The following is an 11,295-nucleotide window of genomic DNA, read 5'->3' on the forward strand; positions in this document are numbered from 1 at the left end:
CCAACATAGGTCTAACGCTCATGGTGGAAGTATATATTTTTAATATTTTGTTTACTTTGTGTGGTGTTAAACCTTCATCGTTGGACTAAAGACTATTTCCCCTCCACTTGGGGTAGAGATGAGTGCTTAGTGATAGGTATATCCATAGGTTATTGGGGCCCAAAACAATGGAAAACATGGTGATTGTTATAGTTGGAACTATTGTCATTAGAAAGACCACGTATCAATCCTTTAGAAACTTGTGCATATAGCACTTGGGAGACCACATAATAATCCTTTGAAGATTTGCAATCTTATTGGTGGGAAGGAGAACTTTTATATAATATAAATATGCATCCCTATCTACTATGATATATTTTTAAGTGATTAGAATATCAAACATGAGAGAGAGTTTTCTCTTTTATATCTGACAGATGGTAAGTGTTTATCTTGACCACTCTAATGATCTTCAAATGACCATCCCATTTAAGAGTTGATTTTCCTCTACTTTCTTGATTGCTATAGCTTTTGATTTTTTAGGACCAAATCTCTAAATCTGAGTTTTTTATTCTTGACCTTAGCGTTATAGTATTGGGTTGCTTTAAGTCGATGAGCTTTATTTTTAACCATTATTGTTAATCAAATCTTTTCTAAGAAATCTAGACTTGTCTTGAGGCCTTATTCATTCCTTTTAATGGTAAAGTGAACCACCCTTGGATAAGGACATTCAATTTCCGCCAGAATCATTGCTTTAGTTCCATAGGTGAGACAAAATGGAGTTTCTTATGTGGATGTCTTTTGAGTTGTCTTATAAGCCCACAAAATCTTATTGAGCAGTCATGCCCATTCTAACTTGGCTTCTTTTATCTTCTTCTTCATCCCATTGAGTAGAACCTGATTGGTTAGTTCAACTTGACTATTGGTTTAAGGATGCAATACTAAGGAGACACGATAATTAATATAGAGCCTTTGACACTGCTCTTTCATCTTGTGACAGTCATTTCAGTAAATGGTCAAGGGGGGGAACAAAGCAAGTCTGTAATATTAATCATAATTATTCATTAAATTTGCATTATCAAATATAGTTGGCGGTAGAAACCCTTTCTCGTTGTTTGAGCAGCTAAAGCTTTAGAGCCTATATTAAGTCTATACATGCCCTCATGAGTTTCTCTAAGCACATAAATGCTCTCTTAAGGAGATAAACACCTGAGTAATGAAGATAAAATAAATCCTTAATACAAAATATTGTTAAAAATACAATACCATGTTGCTCTTCCCATCAAACGAGTTGTTTCATTTCTATCTGAAGGTATTTCTCCATCAAATAAATAATTCTTAATTGGGGTTTTCCAATCCTCTTCAAGTGAAGTAAGACTTTCTAAAGATATTGTTGGATTATAGGTTCTTTGGTTTCATATATTCCATGACATTGACCAACCACCAGCTGGGAATTACTGTGAACTTTCAATAAATATACGTTTTAGGGTTTCTTCTAGATGTAACCCAGCCGAAAAGACCTCATATTCTGACACATTATTTATAGCTGAGAATTTAAAGTGGACCCCATATTCAAAGACTTTCTCTTTCAGATTGATCAATAATATTCCAGCTTCATTTCAAAACAGGGGTTGAGTATAGTTGTTTTAGTGGTGCATTCAATGTAATAGAAGCTTTAATTGAAGATTATGGTTCAAATATATCCATTGAACTCTTAAAAGTACACTCGATAATAAAGTTTACCAAGGCTTAACCCTTTTATGGTTGGTTAATGCTTATATTGAAGTTCAAACTCTCCTTATTCAATGACCCATTTCACTAGTTGTCCTAACATGTTTAGCCTATGAATGATCTATCTCAAAGACTGGTCTGAAAGTATTATGATCTGGTGGGCTTCGAAATATAGCTTAAGTTTCCTGGAAGCGTTTACCAAAAAAAGGGTCATCTTCTCCATCTTTAAGTATCTAGTTTTTATGTTATGAAGGGTATGGCTTGAGAAATAGACTAAGCGTTATACCTCTTTGTCTTCTTTAACCAAAGCAACACTCACTGTCGATTTTGATACTCCTAAATAAAGAAAGATATCTTCACCCTCTAGGCTAGGAAAAAAAATTTAAGGGATGAGAGATGAACTTTGAGTTCCTTAAAAACCCTCTAGCAATCTGATATCCATTCGAAATTTGATATATATTTCAAGGTTTTGAAGAATGGTAAAATACAATCTCTTAAACAAGTTATGAATCTGTTAAAAGCAACTAACCTTCTGGTCAAGCACTAAACTTCATTTATTGACTAAGGAGGAGCCATATCAAGATTTAACATTGTTTGGGTAAAGAGTTGCACCTGGTCTATAAATTTTTAGATGGTTGGTTGTGTAGGAGTATTGTTGCGGTAGGGAGATTAGTAACTCATGATACCCCAAAAGTATCCTAATTGTCTGCTATTGATAATTATGAGTATGGAAAACAAGTAATTAATAGGGTTATTTATGACCTTTTGAAAGTTTCCCCACAAACAACATCATTGTTGATGTCCCAAATGTAACAACCTATATTTTCATAGCCAAATCGGTGGAATATATATATATATTTGCCATCACATTATTGATGACTTGTAATGGTATTTAGGGTTTATCATATTAGAATTCATCTCTTAGTATAATGCAATACTCATTTGATTTCACAATACAACATCCTCATAAAAGAGGATACCACATGCATACATCCATAACATCGTGTTTACACATTCATACATTCTCATTCGTGTTTCATTACAATTATCAATACAAGTCATTTCAAAATGTTGAATGACAACTACACAATTAGTACAATCGTTCCTTACATGATACATAACACCTAAAACATGTGAATATATAGTTCTTCTCAAAATGTATGAGTCGTAGAATAGATTTCCTCGTATATTTTATTGGTGTGGTGTCCCTGTTACAACACAAGTTAATTTCAAGCATTATAAATAATTTAAAACATAGTAATATATAACTAAAGGAGTATTAATGTTACTTTTCATTCATGGCCTAAAAGAGTATAAATCTTTCATTTATCTTTACTTACGTAATACTGCCCTTATGAATTCATCTATCACCGAGGCTAAATACAATATTCAAACCCGATCATCCATCTTGGATTCCATTAACCGAAACTAATCCTTGAACTCCACCCGGTCATCACTCTAAGATGCCCTTAGCCGAAGATAATCAAAATGTTCATCTCAGTCATACTTCTAGGATATTATTAGCTGAAGCTAATCATCAAACACAACTCGGTCATCTCTCTTGGATGTTATTTGCCGAAGCTAATCATCAAACGCATCCCGACCATCACTCTAGGATGCTATTAGTTGAAGCTAATCATCAAACATAACTCGGTCATCCCTTTAGGATGTCATTAACCAAATCTATTCATCAATGCAACCCGATTATCCCTTTACGATGCCATTAGTTAAAACTAATCATCAACGCAACTTAGACATCCCTCTAGGATGCCCTTAGCCGAAATTAATCATCAAACACAACCAAAACATCCCTATAAAATATCATTAGCTGAAGCTAATCATCAACATAACTCGGCCATCCTTCTAGGATGCCATTAGCCAAAGTTAATTATCAAAGGCAACTCGGTCATCCCTCTAGGATGTCATTAGCCGAAGCTAATCATCATACTCATTCAAACATTCCATAACAATTTAACATTCACTATATTATAATATTAAATCCTTCGTAATACTTATTTTAACATTCCATAATAGTTGAACGATCATTATAGCACAATACTAGGTCATTCGTAGTACTCGTACAACATTACATAACATTTTAACATTCACTATATCACAATAATGGATCATTCGTAATACTCATACAAGCATTTTCTAATAGTTTAACATTTATTATATCACAATAATAGATCATTCGTAATACTCATACAAGCATTCCCTAAAAGTTTAACATTCATTATATCACAATAATGGATCCTCTATAATACTCATACAAGCATTCCATAACAATTTAACAATCATTATATCACAATAGTAGATCCTTTATAGTACTCATACAAGCATTTCATAATAGCTTAATATTCACTATATCATAATAGTAAATTCTTCGTAATAAATTCACTTCAAAAACTAACATTATACTAGAAGGGGTGGAAGTCACTTACCTGATCCTCCCGTAGGGTCTCTTTATCTAGTCGAAGGTTCAATCTTGGTTGGACCACTTGATACATCAAATGATAAAAAATTAGCACATTTATATTCGACAATCACATAGCTCGTCATTGTATATATTTTAAAAATACACATGTTCATATTTAAGTGTTCCCCATATTACATAATTATATAATGAGATTGTTACAAGCATTTTAGTCAATTCTGATATGGAAGTCTGTCATAAAAATCTTGAGCAAAAGCTAGTATGCTGATGATGTAGAATTTGTCAACAAAAACTAGTTTTCTGGTGGCATAGAATTTGACAGTGAAAACTGGTTCGCTTTAGACACCAAGATTGTTGCCGACTCAAAAATCATCAACGCAATCCAATCCTACAATTGATGCAAAAAATCATCAATGTGCTCAATATACTGCTGACTCAGAAATTGTTGATGAAAACTGAGTTACTGTCGACCCATTAATCATCAACGCTATCCAGTTTTACAAATGATGCTAAAATCATCAGCTTATATAGGCTACTACTCACTTAGAAATCGTTGATGAAAATTCAATTGTTGCCGACTCAAAAATTATCAATATGTCCCATGTCACTGCTAATTCAGAAATCATCAGCGGTGATGAAGTCGCTTCTGGTTTTACTCTTTCCCTCAACTAAGCATAAGGTCTATGCTAGGCTTTCCCCCTTCATAACTCACCCCCAACCAATGTTGAACATATACCAAATAATCCATGGTATTATTCATAACTCACCCCCACATGCATATTCTTCCAAATAATCCTCTAATCATTACTTCAAATTCTCAATGGTATTATCCAAATTTATCAATATAATTAATAGCAATTCGACAACACATAACAAGTTTTACTCCCATGTTATTTAATGTCATTCTAAAGATGTTCATTATGTGAGGTTTCTTCATGATTCCTCTTCTTGGCTGAAATATAGTTGTCCCATTTCAATCATTCTTATGTACACGCTTTATCAAGTCTAACACAAACATAATCCCAACAACATGTCATGCTAATATATTTAACTATTTGATTCCTGATTCAAATAGTTCATCCATTACATACACAAAATCAATGCATCAACATGGTGTGGTTTCTATATCAATTTTAACATGCCTTTAAGGCTTAACAACAACACAATTATAAACATCATATCACTTTCACACAAGTTCTTCTATCATACATGCAAAAATGAAGACAATAATGCCATCGTGCATTCTGTTTTAGTTCAAGTATGTTCTTAAGAGTTCAACAAGATCATAATTTCTGCATTTTTTCATCTCATTTCACATTTTATTCAAGTTCATTAATCATTCAATCACATTTAAGACATTAACATCAATGTGAATTCTGCCTTAGTTCATCAATTTGGCCTAACCCCCATTTCTTAGGTTTACACATTTAAAACCACTCATATTTGTTTTGTGAGAGTTTGCACATGTGTTCTTATATTCATCATTCTACTTAGATCTTCCATTTGATTATTTCCAAAACTATGAGTGCATGAACACTAAGCCTTATACTTCATCCCCTTCTTGTCCTGAAATCATGAAGTAGCAACTAGCCAAGGAAAAACTTTGGTGGTATCGTTCTTTTTTCAATCTCGATTTGTTTAGAGTATGTTTTTCACACCTTATCTTCTATCTTTGTTGTACAAAAGGTCTTCTACACTTCCTCTCTTCTCATGGTTTCAATCATCAACCTATCTCTCTAGCTTTTTTTTTACTGGAACAATTAAGGTAGGGGACATGTAACTTGTGTATGGGGTTTTCTTTTTAGAGAGGGTGGTTGTTGTCAAGCGGGTTTGCTATACTCCCTCTCCTCACATGGTTTCAGACATTAACCTATCTCTTTAGCTCTTTTTTACTAAACATTCAATGCAAGGCACATGCAGTTGTTGTAGGGGAGAGAGGGTGGTTGTTGCTGCAATCAAGGTTGTTGGCCGGTTATGGGGAAAAGGAAGAGTCATCTCTTTTACTCCCCATTGTATTTATACCCCTTATAAATGTGTTCGTGAGGTTGGTTGTCTATATTATTATCCTTATTCATCTTAAGGCTGGTTTAACCTTTCCTAATCCCCATCTAGGGTGGTTCGATTCTACCCCCTCACTTTTTCCTTAGGGCAGACTAGTTTACTACCTCTAATTCCTTCCTAGCATAGGTCGGCCTTATTGAATTTTTTGTTGGGCTTTACACAAAGCCTAGAATGCTTATGTAACAGGTTATTTAGTTTATGAATAATGGTTAATCAAAATGTTCAAGTAGTTTTCTTCTCCGTAGCACAAGAAGTACCAAATTAATGGTAAAGCCCTAATAACCTAAAAAAAAGTCGCAATTAGAGGGACTTAAAAATCCTTTAATGATAAAGTCAGTAACTTTATGAGAAAGGCAATAAGAGCTTTAAATTCCAAGAACATGTGATGTTTGTTCTTGTATTTTAAGATGATTAATGCCCTAAAATATATGCAAGTTGTTGAGCAATAAAAAATATTTTGAATCCTTATTTGGTGGTTGAGAATGTATTATTATCCCTTAAACCCTCATTTTCAAGGAAAAGAGGGATTGAAAAGTCCCTTGCTTTCGATGGCATTAATAAGGGACAAATATCCCATATATATCATTAATGAGATAATAATTATAGTAAGCCTTTTAAGAGACTTTTTATATATCTATAAGTGTAAGGAGATCATTACCTCTAGTATGAATAATACATGTAATTATTATAGAGGTAAGATTCCTTAGTCCTAGATACACAATACCTGAGATGTAACCAAATCTAGAGAAAAAAAAAAAAGCATAACGGTTTATCCAACCCATAACACTTGTAACTTAGATGATTGTCTAGGATCTATCATATTTTTTGGGGTTTGGTTGATTGTTGAACCCAAGTGTTTTGGGTCTGACATTTTATCAAGCCCATGTTTTATTAAGTTCAACTGACGGTTGAATCCAAGAATACTGAGTTTGGCGTCTTGCCAAGCCCATCTTTTCTTGGGTTCAGCTAGCAGCTGAACCCAAGTTTATTTGGTTTGACATCCTGCCAGGCCTAAGGTTTTTTGGGTTCATCAAACAGCTGAACGCAAGTGTGTTGGGTCTAACATCTTACAAGGTGCATATCTCATTAGGTTTAGCTAACAGCTATATATATATATATAAAGAACTCTAAAACGCATGGTGTTTTCACTGTAGCAGCCACTGTAGCAGGTTTTTTTTTTTCGGAGTAGTTTTTTTTTCTGCTTTTGTTTTTTTTTCTGGAGCATTTTTTTTTCCAACTTTTGTTTCTTCTTCATTTTTTTTACATGTTTTTTTTTTTCTTTTTTTTTACCCAAAATTGACTTGTTCTTTTTTTTTTAAAATTTTTTTCAAAATTATCTTTGCTAATTTTTTTAAATATTGAGCTGGTTGAAAATTTAACTATGTATCTTTTTTTTTAAAAAACATTGTGAATTGCTATAATGTACTCATACATTGTTTTTTTTTTTTGTGATTTGTTTATTCTTTTTTTTTAAATGGTTTTCGTAGATTTTTTTATATATATATATATTGAGTTGGTTGAAAATTTAGCTTTATAGTTTTTTTTTTTAAAAAAAAAAAAACAATATGGATTGCTACAGTGTTTCCCTACATAATTTTTGTTTTGCTGCAGTGTTCCCCACATATTTTTTTAAAAAAATTATCTTTACCAAATTTATTTTTTCAATATTGAGCTGGCTGATAATCTAGCTTTAGCTTTCCCCACATGTTTTTTTTTTTTATTTTTTATTTCTTTTTTCTTTTTTTTCCACAATTGTCATTTTTTACATATTTTTTTCAGAATTATTTTTTGTTGATTTTACTTTTTTTGCTATTGAGCTGGTTGAAATTTTAGTTTTTTTTGGTTTTTTCTGTAAAACACTGTAGCTTTCTCGGTGTGTTTTTTTTTCTCGCTCTTGTTTCCTTTTTTTTTACATTTTTTTTTTCCATTTCTTTTACCCAAAATTGACTCCTTTTTTTTTTTTTTGAAAATAGTCTTTGTCAGGTTTTTTTTATATTGAGCTGGTTGAGAACTTAGCTTTTTAGCTTTTTTTTTTTTAAAAAAAAAACACTATGGATTGCTACAGTGTTTCCCTTACATGGTTTTTGTTTGTCTGCAGTGTTTCCCCCACATGTTTTTTTTAAAAATTATCTTTGTCAAATTTATTTTTTCAATATTGAATTGGTTGAGAATTTAGCTTTAGTTTTTAGCTTTCCCCATGTTTTTTTTTTTGTTTTTTTAAATTTTTCCCAAAATTGTCTTTCTTCTTTATATTTTCTTTTTTTTTTTTCATAATTATTTTTGTTGATTTTATTTTTTTTTACTATTGGGCTGATTTATAATTTAGTTTTTTTAATTTTTTTTCTTTAAAACACTAGATTGTTGCAGTATTTCTCTTCATGGTTTTTTATTAAATAATTTTTTTTTCAGAATTATCTTTGTCGATTTTATTTTTTTCATATTAAGCTGATTGAGAATTTAGTTTTGTAGTTATTTAAAACACTGTAGATTGCTACAGTGTTTTCCCACATAATTTTTGCCTTGCTACAGTGTTTCCCTACATATTTTTTTTATTGATGTTTTTTTTTTCAAAATATGTTTTTGTCAAATTTATTTTTTTTTCATACTGAACCCGGTTAACAATTTGGCTTTTTTTCCTTAAAACATCGTTGATTGCTACTGTGTTTTTTCATATGCTTTTTTTTTTTCTTATGTTTTTTTTTTTAAAAAAAAATTGTCTTTGTCGTTTTTATTGTTTTTGATATTGAGCTGATTAAAAATTACAACTGTAGATTTTCTCATGAAACACTATAGATTGTTATAGTGTTTCCCTGGATGTTTTTTTTTTCTTTCATTTTTTTTTATATTTGTCAAAATTATCTTTATTGAATTATTTTTTTAATATTGAGCTGATTGAGAATTATAGTTGTATATTTCCTCACAAAACACTATAGATTGCTGCAGTGTTTTTTTAAATAATTTTAATATTTAACTGGTTGAAAATTTAGCTTTAACTTTCCCCCACATGTTTTTTTTTTTCTATTTTTTTTTATTATTTGCTTTTTGCTTTTTGTTCTTCCAAAATTGTCATCTTCTTTTTTTCATTGTTTTTTGTTTTTTTTTTTCATAATGTTTTTTTGTCGATTTTTGTTTTTTAATATTGAGCTGGTTGAGAATATAGCTTTGTAGTTTTTTTCCTTTAAAATATTATGGATGGTAACAGTTTTTTTTATATGATTTTTTTCACAAATCCACAATAATGCACAAGCATGCTACAAGCGCACGGCATTGCGCGAGCATGTCACGCCTTTTACTAATATATTTACTTATTAATGTATTATATTATTATAATTATAATTATAAATATTATTATATTGTGTTATATATATATTGTATTATATAACTATTTTTTTCTTTTTTCTCTTTTTAATTTTTGTAATGAATTTTTTTGTTTGATTTAGTTTGTTAATGTTAATTTTTTTTTATTTAGTTATCAGATTTTCATGATACGGATCTCGGGTTTTGATGGGTTGGCCTGATTTGACAAGTTATTTTTTTTCATTTAGTTTAGTTTATTAAAGTTAATTTTTCTTTCTATTTAATTATCAGACTTTCATACTTTCATGACACGTGTCCTGGCTTGACGGGTTAACTTGGTTTGATGGGTTAACCCAGTTAATTTTGAGTAAATCCGTCATTTATTTTTCTATTTAGTTATCAAACTTTCATGATATGAATCCCAGGTTTTACGGGATAACCTGGTTTAAAGAGTTAACCCAATTAATTCAATTTTTTTTCTTTTTCTTTATTATTTTTTTCCTTTATGTTGATTTTTTTTCTTTGTTTTTTTTTTAATTAATCTATTTAATTATTATACTTCTATGACACAACTTTATAGCTAGACCCACATCCAATATTCTTTGGGTCCGGTGTTGCAGTCAGGCTCACTTAAACTTGGGTCATGCAAGTTTAATTTTATTATTAATATTATAAATATTACTCTTAGGTCAGGCGTTGCAGCCAAACCAAGATTCTTGGATATAGCTTTGCAGGAAACCCAAGATTTTTAAATTTTTATTTGTTTTAATATTTTTTATGCAAAAAAAATGACCCGCAGCATCACGTGCTGGTCAAGTATCTAGTATATATATAAAGCTTGTCTCTTTGTTGAAGGGGATGAGGAGGTAATGAGAATTTAATGGTGGTGCAAAATATAAAAAATCATAGCTAACATTGGAGGTGTCATGACACCTACAGTCCATGTTGTAGGCGCGCTTTTAAATGTGAATCCATAAAAATTAGCAACACAAGCTCAACTCATGAATATGAATATCTATAGCATTCATAAAAATATTAGCCCGACTCAATACTTCCTACCCACTTGGATCCTAAAAAAAAAATGAATGGGTCTAGTTACAATTTGTAATATATCAAAAGTTGAGTTGGATATAATTATGGCTTAAACCCAACCCAATCATATCCATGAACATCTATACCATTGACATCTAGATCAATATTTTTTATGGTTGAAATGTGACCAGCCAAGCATTTTCTCTTCATTTTGTTTTTTGATATATCTCTCTCTCCTCCCTCAATAATCATGGATGTAAACATGAAAAAAATAAAATTTAGGATCAAAATATAAAAACCTAAAATATCAAGGATCAACTATGCAAAAAAATGAATGGATCAAAATGATTTTAATTTTCTAAACGTTTTGAAACAATCAAAATAAAAACACCTCTAGGTATTAATTTTGATTCTTGTTCTTTCAATTTTTAAACCATAACTTAAAATTTTATTTTGTAATATCATTTTTAATTTAACATTGAAATATTTAATGATACATAATATACACAAGATAATGCAAATCACACATAAAAATCGATACCAACATGACCAGTGAGGATGAAAAAAAATGAAATTCAATGATCAAAGTGCCAAAAATAAAAATTTCAGAAACGTAAAAAGGAAAAAATGGCTGATGAGCTATGATATAAACAGTGGAATTTGAGAGTGAACAATTTAACACTGGTAAAAACTCTAAGCTATTTTTGTTTATTGTATAATTAAGCCATAACCCCCAGCAAATCTTCTAATAACTATTTAAC

This window comes from Populus alba, chromosome 9 (assembly GCF_005239225.2).
Source record: "Populus alba chromosome 9, ASM523922v2, whole genome shotgun sequence".
NCBI lineage: Eukaryota > Viridiplantae > Streptophyta > Magnoliopsida > Malpighiales > Salicaceae > Populus > Populus alba.